General features: G+C 48.2%; 1 protein-coding gene across 1 annotated transcript in view; it reads right to left on the bottom strand.

The window, feature by feature from the left end:
• The window catches only part of ATXN1 (ataxin 1), a 393,782-nt gene that overhangs the window by 20,909 nt on the left and 357,809 nt on the right, over window positions 1–15,064 (bottom strand). The window lies entirely within an intron of this gene.

Genomic DNA, 15,064 nt, shown 5'->3' with positions numbered 1-15,064 from the left:
CTATTTCTCAATACCTTGTCCCCTTTTTTTTCTCTTTTCTTATTAGGGGGGCAGAGAATGTGTTTCTTCAATTTCCTTTTCAGAAATGCTGGCCCCATCCCTCACTCTTCTCTTCTTTGCTGGACAATCGAATGAAACCTACAGGGAGGGTGACATCAGTGAAGGTCACCCGGCCCTGCCCTCAGAGCCAGCTCTGGGGAGGAGCAGGTTAGGATTGGGAGCCCTGAACTGACTGCACCTTCTCTCTGAACCCCCATCTATCAGAACCACGACTCGAAGACTCCGCCTGACCCTGCGTCCACCCTAACCGGACACACGCACACCAACTCAGCAGAGGCAGCCAGAAATAGTCCTGTTCTCTACAAGTCTCCAAAGAATTCCCAGTACTCACATGATAACAGAAAACCAAAAGAAATCTGAGACAGTTAAAAAATGAATACGGTCACAGCTTTTTAAAAAATGCGGGAATCAGGCAGGTGAATTTAAGGTTTCCTTAATGATGTTTACACGCTTGCTTCATCCCTCTTCCTTTCCAAGTGGCTTCAGAATTTCCTCCTCACACCCCCTCCTCCTTTCTCCTTGGAAAGAGCCAGCCTGCCCCTAACTCTGGAGATGGAACTTCTTTCAGACCGATGAGACCTGTATGTTTGAACTCGACCATGCTAACAGTGAGCCTGCAGCCACTTCTCATGGACACATATCTCAGTCTCCCAGTAACCACTGAACTCGAGTCACCATGACTGTGGGGCAAACAGATGCCCACCTGGCAAGAGGCAGAGCATCAAGGGAGCCTACAGGAACCAGACTAACAAGCGGCAGATGTGCGCGCCCCCTACAGGCAGCAGCTGGAGACACGCGCAATGTCACGCGCTGTGATCCTGGGCAGCTGTGAGGTCCGGCTGCGGGTTTCAGCCGTCCTCCTACCCAGACCTTCTTTTCCACGGTCTTATTTTAAAACAAACACACTCAGGCAGCAGCCTTCAGCATCTGATCCTGGTATCTGAAGCAACTGCCATATCCCTAGCATAACACGCTTTACACTCCCCACCCTAGCCTATAATTGTATTTTATTTTATTTTTTTTTACCAATGATGTAGGTCCTTGTTGGTTTTACTTGAATATCACCAATGAACATAATGACCCAAGACCAAGTTCCTCAGCCACAATGGGGATAATGAAGGCAGAGGTTTAGGCATTTGGTGTCTCAACATCAAAGGACATTTCGGTTAGAATAGGGCTCCTCATATGACAAGCAGCGCTTTAGAGACTAGGACAGAAATAAAAAATAAAAAGACCTAACATATTAATGCTGAAGAAATACCTGTGTCAAAGGAATAATGTCAATTATTTCTCCCCCTGACCTACAGCCTTTTAAAGTCCTAGGTAGCGTGTTCTGTGTAACCTTCTCTTACAAAGAGTGTGCCACATAATTCACACTCAACACTCCCAGATCGATTACAAGAGTGCTGTTTTCAAAACAAAGACAGAATAAAATTAAACTACAAAGCATCAAAAACAGTTGCCCTTTTTGGCTGCTTAGAAAGTACTTACAATGATCTTTTATCTATAGATTTCCAGAGTCATCCTTAAGAAAGAGAATGTATGAGGGTCCACAATCCCTTACCAAGTAGCAAATAAAAGTTATATAGATCTCCTCAAAACCAACTGTTCCATACGCCCCCTGCTGGCTCCGCAGTAGCATTGATCCAATAAAAACGGGATTTCATTAAGGATGTTCACGCAAGAGTAGTATGTCAGATTCTGAAATGAGTATATTTGCATATAGTAGGCCCAACCAGTAAGGGAATAGGTTAATTAGCCCAAGGCAGCTTCAGAGAAGAAAAAGCAACAGCAGAAAAGTCCTTTCAAAGCCAAGCAAAATGCCAAACACATTCAGAAAGAGGTCTATTAGCAATGCAAATGTAAGCTTGCCCATGCAACCGAATGCACAACATACAAAACTAGAAAACCTCTTTGAAGGTACTTTTTAAAGAACCCAGTTTGAAAACGAATGCTGACTCAGTTCTCAGTAGTGTCTTGGTTTATTTACATTGTTTATTTAGAACTGGTCTTCTGCTAACGGACCCCTAAGACTCGGCCTTGACAAACAACTCACATATATTCTTTTTAAAAGTTACTCAGTGATAAACATCTTTTCCAGGAAATAATAATAATGATAAATTAAGGATATAAAGATTAACACTGAACTGGAGCGAAAAGGATTGATAAAAACTTCAACCCATCCTCCTCCCACATTTCAAAGGACCATGTCTACTATTACTAGTGCAGCACCAAGGAGACTTGGATCTAATTCTGGAGCTGGTGCCCCTTCCCTGTGCTCCATTATCTCTAGGTACTGTCTGTATCTCCCATCAGGGAGAAGCCCTGTGAGGGTAAGGCTTGTGTCTTGCTGTCTTTTCAGTGAACCACCAGAGGGAGCCACAGGTTACCATCCCGTCCCTGGTACACTGGGTGACTAGTCAATGGATTGAAAAGAAGGAAGAGGTAAACTACAAAGGTAGAAAAATACAGAGAAAGGGACAGGAAGAAAAGAGGAGAGTGGAATTTCTGCATTGAGGGTCCCTTTCCAGCTGCAGACAAATGGCCTCCGTCCCCAGCTGTCTTCTCAGGGCTGAAACACACCGCCGATTCGGCTGGGGCCCCGAGGAGTTCACTTCTGGATGTTCCCACCACAACAGAAAGATTTCTTCCCAACATGGAGCCACACAAGGGTATACAAACACTAAGTTACAAAAGAACCACAAGTGCAGATCACACTGTTCAAACATTAGAAAAGCTAAAATGGAGGGGAATGAGATGAACTGGGATGGATTCATTTAGGGTCTACTACATACAGTTTGCCTGATCATAACTTTTCTGAATACATGCATCTTCGGCATCTGTATGCCTACATCTGTATCTATCTCTCTATCACTATTAACAATTTAGCTCAGTGGCCTGAGGCCTTGCTGTTCCAAGGGTGGTCCTCAGACCAGCAACACCAGCACCCCCAGCAGCGTTAGAAATGCAGAACTTCAGGCCCCGACCCAGGCCTCCTGACTCAAAATCTGTGTTTTAACAAGATCCCCGGAGGACTCATAGGTACAGCAAGGTTTCAGAAAGGCAGATGTAAGACTAAGCTTTCTACTCATAAACTCCCCAGCACAGTAAACATCTCTAGCCTCTTTCCCCGGGAGTAGGTGCTGGGAACCAGACCAGAGGCTGCATGTAAACAGAACTGACGAACAGCCTTGGAGAGAAGTGGCTAACACTGAGGTGACACTCAGCTGTTCCCTTCGTGTCTCCTAGACCAATACGGTTCTAAACAGGTGCTCCAAAGTAGAGAAAAACACACTTTAAAAAGGCCATTATCATACATTTTATACAGGACTTAATCCTCTCCAGGAAGAAAAACAAACTTGAACAAAGAAAGCCACACATATCTTTGCCATAATAATACAAAAATGTTTTCCCCATTACCATGGATTTAGACTGTTTCAAAGTGATCAAAAAACAAGATGCCCAGCCCTGGTCCATGTGGCTCAGTTGGTTGGGCGTCATCCCAGGCACCAAAAGGTCACGGGTTAGGTTCCTGGTCAGGGCACACACCAGGGTTGCAGGAGGCAGTTGGTCAATGTTATTTCACATCAATGTTTTTCTCTCTCTATCCCTCTCCCTTCCTCTCTCTCTCTAAAAATCAATAAAAATATTTAAAAAAAACAAACACAGAAAACCCCAAGATTCATCTGTGTTCAGAGATGCAGGAATGTATCCCCAATTGACCCGAAGTCCTGTAAATAACAACCAACTGCTATGAATGGAAGACACTCCTATAACTGGATGCACACAGTCCTAAAGATGCATTCCAAGGTCACGGCAACAGACTGGGTTGCTCTGCCTACCACACCCAACCCTGAGGCTTTCTCAGTTTGAGTGACACCCACGGCTGTCTGGCATGTGTGTCTACGCACAACAGAGGCACGGTTGCAGTTTTAAAGAGAAAGGAATGCGGACTGATGAGGTTGTCAGTTCTGTGAAAACCATCTGACCATTTAGGAGACAGAACACCTGGACCCGGTGGGAGAGGTCGCTAGGACATGTCGAGGACTCCAAGTCCTGACATGCTGATATCCTTCCTGTTTCATTTTATTACCATAAACTGGAATATTTATGTGGTGTGCTGGCAGAAGCTACTTTGTTTAGGTTAAATATTGAAACCGGGCCCAACACCCTGACATCCTTGGGGTTTCTGGGATGGAGAAAGGGGGGTGGGTGACAGCATAATTAGATACTTTCATGGCTGACTGACCAGGAATGTCCCGGAGAAAGTGGACCACACATTCACTCATCACTTACTTTGTTTCCAGCATGAACAGTGCACCTCAGTTGTTCAGTGTCAGCATGGAGCTAATGGCATGCCAGGACTCTAATTGCAGGTCTATTCTGTTCAACATTTTATTAGTGTTTTGGCTTTCATATTCAGAGGTAACAGAAGGCTGGAAGGGATGCTTAGTATATTATTGAAATTAATATTCAACGATATCCTCAGAACCTGGAAGTGATGGCACAAAACCAAGAAATGTAAGATTAATGAGGAGAAATGTAAAAACCTGCCCTTGGTTTCAATAGCTTAATTAATGGAGTAGAGGAGTTAGAGAGATGGCTGGCTTAAGAATGGTTCCAGGAAAGAGCCCAGGAATTTTTTGTCGGACCGTACACATTCAGTAGGAACCGGCAATTTGGTAGGGTGCTGAAAGAGTAGGGAGCACTTATAAGCTTCATTTAAACAACAACAACAAAAGCACAGTGTTTGGAATGAGGGGTGCGCACTGCAGCAGGACATGGCCATGGAAGTCATGAGCACTGAGGCAAGGGGACACCGGCAAGACGCGCACGTCCAGGGCGGCGTGTAGGTTAGCGGAGGCAGCTGGAGAGCTGCGGCTGGGTAATTTCAGAAAAGCGAGGCACGATCGCAACACTCAGAGCGATAAAGGGCTGTCTGTGGGAGCAGGGAAGCTGAACAGAGCTCCCAGTGACGTTGATCTGTACAGCAGAAATCAGCACGTAATTAAAAGTGGGCTGGGCTACCTGATGAGGTGGGGGGCCCTCTGCCGTCCCAGGTGTTGGGGTTAGCGTTTGGAGCTTCGAGCTGAAGGTCCGAGATAACGGGCCGCGACCCTTGCCCTGGCCAGGCGCTCATGCTCCTTACTTACACTTTTCCCGTCACAAGTATTTTGAGACTGATCCCATCCCGAGGTAAGGGGTCCCGCACTGAAGCCTGGCCTACCTTCCAACACCCTTTCTGGGCCCTCAGTGAGAACTGGTTATCTGTTCTCCACGCTGTGCCCAGCCTGGGGCCTTACTGGGCAGGCCTCTGGGTCCAAAATGAGGTGGTTTCTAAAGGGATGGAGGCCCCCACCCAGGTCCATCCAGGCCGGAAACCGTCTGAGTGGTGAGCTGAGACGGGGCACACTCTGCAGAGCAGGCTCTCATACACCCCAACACGCCGGGTTTCCCTTGTCCACTCAGCACCCCTCTCACCCGGGATTTGCTCTTCACAGAAGGGGAGTAAGTGAGAAGAGAGATGACAGCTTGCAATCCATGCTAGGAAAAAAGTCTACACAAGTGCCTAAGGACGCAAAGAATAGATAAATATAAACCTTAATTTGTACCATTAATCAGATAGAGTAGTGGATTGAATGGTGGACCCGTAAAAGATATGACCACCTGAAATCTGTGAATAAGATTCTATTTGGAAAAAGGGAATGGGGCTAAGGGTTTTGAGATGAGATCATCCTAAACCATCCAGGTGGGCTCTAAATCCAAGGACAAGTGTCCTTATACAAGAAAGGCCATGAAGATGAGATACACACAGTCACCAACACCCCGTGAAGACGGGCAGAGAGAAGGGAGTGAGGCAGCGCTGAGCCGAGAACACCTGGAGCCACCAGAAGCTGGAAAAGTCCAGGGGAGATTCTCCCCTAGAGCCTCCAAAACGCTGTCAACACCTTGATGTCAGACTCTGGCCCCAGAGCTGTAAGAGAATATGTTTCTGTATTTTTTAAATTGAGAAATAATTGCTATATGACACTATGTACGTTTGAGGGGTACAATGTGTTGTTTTGATACATTTATATATTGCAATATGATTACTACAGTAGTGTCCGCTAACACTTTGATCACATCACAGAAGTATAATTTCTTTTTTGTGTTGGGAATAATTAAGGCTAGTCTCTTAGCAACTTTGAAGTCTATAATACTGTGTGTTATCTATAATCACTATGCTATGCATTAGATCTCCAGAACTTACTTATCTATTAGTTGCAAATCTGTACCCTTAAACACTCTCCCAACTCCTCCACCCTCAGCCCCTGGTAGCCATCACTCTACTCTCTGTTTTTACAAGTTGTTGTTTTAGATTCCATGTATAAGTGATACCATACAGTATTTCTCCTTCTTTATCTGATTTATCTCACTTAGCATAATGCCCAAGTTTCTGTTGTTTTAAGCTACCAAATTTGTGGTAATTTGTTACAGTAGTCCTAGGAAGCAAATACAAATAGCTTCCACATATTGATCATCTACTATATTTCAATAACTTTATTTACCTATTTGTTATCCTCACTTGAGAATATGTTCCCATTGATTTCTAGACAGAGAGAGAGAGAGAGACATCAATGTGAAAGAGATACATCCATCAGTTGCCCCCTGTATGCGCCCCATCCAGATCAAACCTGTAACGCGGATGTGCCCTGACTGGACATCAAACCCATGGCCCTTCAGTGTATGATGATGCTCCAAGCAACGGAGCCACCCAGCCAGGGCACCAATAACTCTATTTATAAACATTCATTTACTCCTCACAGCAAACCCAGGAGGGTTATACTACACCTCCACTGTTCGGATGGGGACACGGAGACCTGGCCAGGGCCTCACCACCAGAGGAAGAACTAGCTGAGAAGCCACCTCCCGTTCTACCCAACCACGATGCAGAGCAGACGGACATGCTGGGGCGCGTATGGTGATGGCAGCGTAGGAGCAGAAATCCTTTCTGTTTTCATGTGTAAAAGGGACGGGATGCCGGGGATCAGAGGGGGTGAAGATGTCCAGGGAAGCCCACACCACGCCCAGTACTCACCCTGGACTGAGATGGTGTGCCTTCAGTGTTACAGGCTGGGCTGGCTACGGGAGAAAGGTCAGAATCTTTTGACTTCACTGGCAAGTGAGCCAGGACCCCCTGTAAACCCCAGCAACCAGCTCGACGCCAGCCACCCCATTGTGATCCAGATCACAGGAGAGCTCAGGCCTCAGAGAGAACACCCTGCAGGGGTCAGGCACGGAGAACTGAAGACATCAACATGCTGCCTCCACGAACACTCTCTCCCTCTGGCTCACAGGAAGGGAGTTCGAGGGTGCCCGAGGTGCAGGACCCCCGGGCAGTGGCAGCGACCCACACCACACAGGGCTTTGTTCCGAGGCAGGGCTGCTGGGAGGCAGGATCCTCACTCCACTGACAGCGGGGGGCCAGTGGGAGGAGGAGGGCAGGAGGAGACAGACCCCACTATTTTTATTATTGGCTCCACAAGCAGGACGTTTTTCAGCCCTGTTCACCGTAGATTTTTTTGGCAATGAATATGACAAGTAAACTTAATGCAATGGTTAACAAATTTAAATCCACCCAAAAGAACACAGTCCCATTTGGGTGCTTCCTGGCTCCATGTGCTCTGAATCCAGTGTGACAAATGGACCTGGAGTCGCTGCAGACTCAGGCCCAGAGGGAGTCGCTGTGCTGGCGCCTGTCCACTGACTCCTCCGCCTGTCGGGTAACTGAACGGCTGCCTCCCTTGTCCCTCGAGGGCTCCGTCATTTGCTATTGTCAGCCTAGTGGACAGACAGCCTTCATGAAGGCTTGGGCGAGGCTTGTCTTGGATTCTTGGCTTCTGCCATCACCACGGTGACCGTGATAATCACGGGGCACGTTTTGAGTGGCTTTTGCCACGTGTGGGAACACAAGGCTATCTGTCCTGTGAGTGGGGTCCACGGCTGGGGACAAGGCACATGTCTGTGTGCACGGGACAGGCATGCATGTCGGGGCAGGAAAGGGGGAGACAGCCGAAGCCTGCAGCTGGGCTGGGCTGGGCCGCCCCGGGGAGCCGATGGCCCACGAGAATGTTGCTGCCGCGTCTGGGTAGCCAGTGTCCTCTGGCAGCCTGCCTGTGCTGGAATTCCTGGAAAGGCTCGAGATGGAAAAATAATCCCTTGGAGGGATAACCATCTGATTGAAACTGGTCCCAAACGAACTGTCCAACAGAAGTTGAATTTGAGTTTTTCAGAAAAGCTGGAAATGCCTTTCTGTCAAGACCTTCCCTGGTTCTACACAAGCGCAAATACCTTTCTGCCTTAAAGGGACAGGCGAGCCCGATCAGCTACCCTAGGACGCCCACATCTCTGTTTCTCTCCACCGCCCAGGGCTGGGCACACGTCCACAGGTACTTCCTCCACCGTGCCCAGTGGTTCCCACCCACCGCAGGGTGAGCCGTTCTGAGGATGGAGACAGTCGGCCCCTGAATGGTCTCCCTCAGGCTGCTAGGACAGGAGTAAAGGACTGGTCATGGCCACAGCTGGAACCGGGCTGGGGAGGACAGGAACCTGTCATTTTGGACTCTCAATTTAATGTTCTTAGTACTCTAGTGACATATCTCACTGCGGGATTCAGTGAACATTCACATTCAACAGCGTATCTGACGTATCGAGATAAAATAATATTATTATCACTAATCCTGATAGGAAGGTAACACATTATCACCTCTCCTGAGAAGGAGGAGGACACCGAGCAGAAAGAAGACTATGGAGTAGGTACCGTACAGGTTGGAAACCTGGCCTTATCCCTAACTACATATGCAACTTTTAATGTAACTTTTATTTTACTCAAAATTAAGCATGCATCCAGGTTAGGGAGACAGGGGTTTCAACCGTGTGTAATCTTGTAATTAATATCTCTGCCTATAACGCGAGGCGGAATTAACAGCATAGTGCCGGCGTAAGGCGCACCGAGTGAAGGGCGGCTACTGCCATCACAACCCAGCGGACGCCTCTGGTGAGTCCCCAGTTCTCACCCACACTTAAGTTACTAACCTCGCCTGGCCCCACAATCTAATCAATACAATACCTCCAAACTATCCATCTTTTCAAGCATCTGTGTGTTTTTTTCCTCCCCATACCTGTGATTTATACAAAAAAAGTTATGGATGTTTGAGAATTTATTTTCTCTCTTCAGCCAATCGATGGGGTTGTATTTATACAGTTTCCAACGCACAGGCCCCCATTCATACCAGAAAGCGTGACGGCCACTCAGCACACACAGACAGAATGAATGGAAAGGTCAGATGTGAACTCAAGCCTGGCATTCCCTGGCAAGGGTTAAGTGCAGCGGTTCCTTGCTCGCTCTGCCTGCTTCTCCACAATGCTTCTTGGATGAGTAATTCCCAGAAGGCATGGTGGGGAGATGCAGACTCTCTCCACGTCCCACAGGAAGGCTGCCAGCTGTCCGCTCACACACTCGCCTGGGCTTTGCTACACAGAGCAAAGCCCAGCAGGCACAGAGGAGGCCTGGCCTGATTCTAAGGCCACCAGGGGGCTGGGTCTCCGAGAGATTGGATGGACCACACTTATGAACACGGAAAACCTCCATCGAGTTAGAAAAATGCCTTTCTGGAAATGAAGCGTTCTGAGCGGGTCCTGCAGCGCCCACTGTCCCTGTGTGGGGAGTGACTGCAGAGTCGAGGTGCCTCCTTCCTCCAGGGCTGCCCCTCACAGGCTTGCCTTCCATGGTCGTCCTACAGACTCTGGGCCACTGCACACCTTTTTAATTCCCTTGACCACAAAGGCTCCGAGACTTTCGGAGACCTTGCCTCCCCAAAGCACAGCGGGCATGACCGAAGTCACATAGTCTTTGTGCAGGCTATGGTGATGTTTCACACACAAGTAACACTCAGTGCGTGGTCGTCCCGTGGTAAAGACAAGGATGCTGAGGCTGTGTAAGTGGCTTGCCTATAAGATTACATGGCTAATACACGGCAGAATAAAATGCTAATCTCGGTTTGTGTGATTCAACAATCTGGGTTCCTGTTCTTAGCTTAGGCAGTGAATGCACTGGTGTGTGGGGAAGAATGAGCCTGAACCAAATGGAGGTCCAGCCTGTGCCCCGGGCTACTGGAACGCCCTGCCTGACATCAGCATGCCTGCTTGCCTGGGGGCTTTGGCCACCAGACAGTCTAACAGTGTGACTTACGAGGGGGACCTCGAGGTCTGTGGTATCAGTTCCAATCTCTGGAGGAACTAATGACTAAAGGTATCTGCCAGACCTCCCAGAGGGACTCGGGACAAAAGGTCAGCCACGTGGGTAGTATGCGATGGAGCTCCGGCGGAGACCCCAAGGCTCTGGCGGGTTTCCCTGGTAGGCCGTGCTCCATGCACACTGTGGCGCACTGTGGCCAGGGGAGAGGGCACCCGGCAGCCCCACATTTGGACCCCTCCAGACCTCTGCCCTCACTTTCCTTGGCTAATTTTAATCCCTATCTTTTCTCTGCAGTAAACTGCAACCGTAGCAAAACAGCTTTCCAGGCGCTCTGTGAGCCTCCTAGTGAATTACTCAACCTGAAGGTAGTTTGAGGAACCCTCCAAACTTGTAATTGTTGTCAGAAATTGAGGGCAGTCTTGTGGAAACTGTTCTCTCTAACTTTGTAGTTGCCTCATAAACTCCTTATATAGCCTGTGCTAATTATATACTTAAATAGACAAAGGAATAAACATAATAAATAAAATTCATCAGGTTCATGAAGCAAGGATTAGATCAATCCAAATCTATGCACCCGTCAACAGTGGCCAGTGACAGGCAGGTGAATGAACAGAGGACATACTCCCTGGTGTAATTTCATCGGGGTCAGGTCCTATAGAAAAAGCCTGCCCTTGACAGTTACCCAAGGTTCAATTTTCTGGGCACACTGTTCAAAGTGCTGGGGCAATAGGAGAAGCCACCACCTAATGTGCTGTGGTCTCAACATTCTCGTCCCCTGAGTGGAACTGACTTACTAGAAATCTCCCATCACTACCGATCCTGACCATCCCAGGGCTCATCACCTGGCTCTTCGGATTTTTGGAGGAAGTGCTTCCCTCAGGGCACAGAGGAAGCTGCCGTTGTGCCTGGGGCAGGACTGGGTTCACTGTGTCCTTGGTTACGCTGAACGTGGGCATCTCGGTGAAGCAGCTCTGGGCTGAGAAATAAGAAAGCTGGAAGCGTGGGTCTCAGGGCCGCCCCCTCTTCACCTGCAGACTAAGAAGTCAATCCTCACTGAACATCAGGAGAATCCAGGGAGCTTTTAAAAACAATATCAGTGTCCAACTGAATCAGAATTCCAGGAGGTGGCGCCAGCACCGGCATCTTAAAAGATGTGCCAGGGGACTCCATGTGCAGAGGTGAGCCTCTGGTACCATGACCTCTGAGTCCCCTGTTAACGCCATCACTCCCCGGCAGAATGTCTCAACGCTATTTAAATACAGCCTCTTATCTTTTGCCCCAGCTCTGACAACATAAAAAAATTCTGTTCTCACCTCCTTTAACTGCACTTTAAAAAGAAATTATAGGTCTACCACTACACACCCATTGGATGGCCATTACTTAAAAAAAAAAAAAAAGGAAAATAACATGTATTGGTGAGGATGCGGAGAAATCGGAACCCTTGTGCATGACTGGTGGGAATGTAACATGGTCCAACTGCTGTGGAAAACGTTGGCAGTTCCTCAAAAAGTTAAATGTAGAATTAACATACGATCCAGTGATTCCACTAAGTATATACCCAAAGGAACTGAAAGCAAGGACTCAAACAGAGGCTGTACACCAACGTCCACAGCATTAGACTTCACAAGAGCCATCAGGTGGGAACAACCCAAATATTCCCACTGGATAAACAACACGCGGTACATCGGCACAATGACTATTGCCCAGCCTTAAAGAAGAATGCAATTCTGATACATTCTACCAGATGGATGAATCTTGAAACATTATGCTCAGTGGAAGAAGCCAGAAGCAGGATGAATACTGTATGATTCCACTTAGAGGAGGCACCTGGAATAGTCAAATGCACAGAGACAGAAAGTAGAACAGAGGTTATCAGGGGCCAGGGGAGGGGGCAATGGAGGGTTACTATTTAGTGTGTAAACAGAATTACAGTTGGGGATGACGAAAAAGTTCTGGAGATGGATGGGGTGATGATTGCACAACAAGGTGAATATACCTAATGCCACAAAATGTACACTTAAAAATGGTTAAACTGGTAAATTCCATGCCATGTGTAATTTATCACAATAAAAATTAATTTTTAAATATTACAAGTCATGGTTTAAAAAGTTTGCAACCCATTCGCAATTTTGGTTTTAAACTTCACAAAGCCTCTTACGCCTAGTTTTACTTGGGGTACATGGATCCCCAAAACATCTGCTAGAGTCACCCTGCTCTCCATGGCCGAACTCCAGGGTATCTTGAAGCCCTTAAAGCGGCAGGCAAGTTCTCACGTTACAATGGGGACTGTGAGCAATAAAAAGTTAAGAAACATCATTTTAAGGTGGTGCCCAAAGCTCTCTATCCTGTCATTGCTGGCTCCGGGCAGAAGGCTGGCTGATGTCTCTGTCCTCGTCTTCTCCCCTGCACTAGATTCCCGGATTGTGTCAGTCCCACCCTCTGAGTCAGGAGCCAGCAGACTGTGGAGAAGGGCGACCCAGGAAACACTTTCAGCTCCACAGGTCATGCAGTTTCTGCATGTCTCTCAGCTCTGCCAGGGCTGGAAGCCCTGCGGACAACACGCAGACTGGTGGGTGCTGCTGTGTCTTGTTGCAGCCCTCAAACAGGTGCAGCTCCAGGCTGAGTGCATACCCTCCAGGGTGTGTGCATACCCTCCAGGCTGAGTGCATACCCTCCAGGGTGTGTGCATACCCTCCAGGGTGTGTGCATACCCTCCAGGCTGAGTGCATACCCTCCAGGGTGTGTGCACACCCTCCAGGGTGTGTGCATACCCTCCAGGCTGAGTGCATACCCTCCAGGGTGTGTGCATACCCTCCAGGCTGAGTGCATACCCTCCAGGCTGAGTGCATACCCTGCAGGGTGTGTGCATACCCTCCAGGGTGTGTGCATACCCTCCAGGGTGTGTGCATACCCTCCAGGCTGAGTGCATACCCTCCAGGGTGTGTGCATACCCTCCAGGCTGAGTGCATACCCTCCAGGCTGAGTGCATACCCTGCAGGGTGTGTGCATACCCTCCAGGGTGTGTGCATACCCTCCAGACTGAGTGCATACCCTCCAGGCTGAGTGCATACCCTCCGCTCTGTTGGAGCGCTCTCCTCTCCAGCCTCTGCCCCTCCACAGTGCACCTTGTTGCCTGTTTTCTAATCCAGTGGTTCTCACACCTCGAGTCCCCAGATGCTGCTGGTAAGGAACCACACATGAGTGCCACTGTCTCAAGCTATCTATCTTTCTTTTTTCCTTTATTGATTTTAGAGAGAGAGAGAGAGACATTGATGAGAGAGAACATGGACTGGCTGCTTCCTGCATGCCCCCCACTGGGGATCTGGGCCATAACCTGGGCATGCGCCCTGACTGGGAACTGAACTGGCGACCCCTTGGTGCATGGGTCAACGCTTAACCACTGAGCCCTATCAGCTGGGCCCAAGCTATCTTTCAGGACTCTCCTTAGACGTCACTTACTTTAGGTTCTCCCCACCCCCACCCCATGCCCCTGCACCTCTTCTTTGTGCTCTTAACATCCTGTTCCATCCTATCCACATGCCGTCCGAGAGCTCGACTGTCCTTCCAGTCCCCACCTATGCTGATTCTGGCCTCTCTCTCCATCCTCTGCCCATAGGAGGGCCCCTGGCGGCTACTTCCTTTTGAAGTCAGTCCTGAAATCTTGGGTAAGCCACTTAAGACCACTGCAATCTTGCTCATCCCTTCTCCTCTGAAGACTGCATGATAACCACAATCTATTCCTTCGTTGCGTTCTCTGTATTTTTTACTTATTTTCATGTGTCCTCTTCATTATATGGCAAACTTCCCATGATGGGTATAGACTGAAATTTCATACTCCCTTGAGATTCTAGGGCTGTTGTCTTTTATTTGTTGGTGACTATTCTCATCCTGTGTCAGTCGATCACAGTGCTGTCCTTCTTAGAAGTTACTAGAGGCAAAGCGTTTCTGGATCTTTTCTGGCATTTTTTTTTTGGCAGTGACGGTGTTGGATGAAAAATGGAGGTTGAGACGGAGGGACATAAAACACTACGGATTTGAAAAGCATCTGCACTTAGACATTCCACTCCTAACACAAATTCTCATGTGAGATTATTAGCCCCGGCTGCTTCCTGCAGCGGGAAGTCCAAGCTCGCCCTGTGAAGTGTCATTAAGATGTATGCTCTGTGGGAAGGGCTCTAAGAATCCACATCCAGTTATCCACAACTACGTCCAGACTGCCCTTACATCCATCCCAAGGAAACGCGTCTGGTCGACTTTGGATTTACTGGAAGGAACATATATTTACAAAGATAACAATTTTATTGAAACCAGCCTAAATCAAGTGTAGAAAGGACAGGAAGACCAGCTGTAAAAATCAGCCAAGATAAGAATTCTCTCAGAAAGAAATGTTTGTTTTAAAATTAGAGGTATGACTCATCCTCAGTGAATGGGTGGCTGAGTTCTGACCCCTAAAAGATGAATGGTTCATTTCGAAAGCGGAGCAAGTGAGAAACCTACTTTGCACCTCCACTTGTTTCGGAGCGAGGCTGCTTCAGGGAGCCCAGGATGCCCCGTGCTGTTGCCAATCGCCAGCAACATGGACAATGGGACGCCTCGCTACCTGTGGCTGTTTTCAATCAAAACGCTGAGTAATTACTGCGGCACGAAGCCAGTGGAGCACAGAAGATGCTGAATGAGCTCCCAGAAACCCGACAGAACTTGGCTGCCCAACTGCTCCTCCTCCCCCCGGCTCAGCATCATTAACTTAATCAGGTATTCACTCAATAA

The sequence above is a fragment of the Molossus molossus genome, unplaced genomic scaffold (assembly GCF_014108415.1).
Source record: "Molossus molossus isolate mMolMol1 unplaced genomic scaffold, mMolMol1.p scaffold_m16_p_12, whole genome shotgun sequence".
In the NCBI taxonomy this organism is placed as follows: domain Eukaryota; kingdom Metazoa; phylum Chordata; class Mammalia; order Chiroptera; family Molossidae; genus Molossus; species Molossus molossus.
The sequence above is the reverse complement of the archived record's forward strand: the minus strand, read 5'-3'. Positions and strand labels throughout refer to the sequence as shown.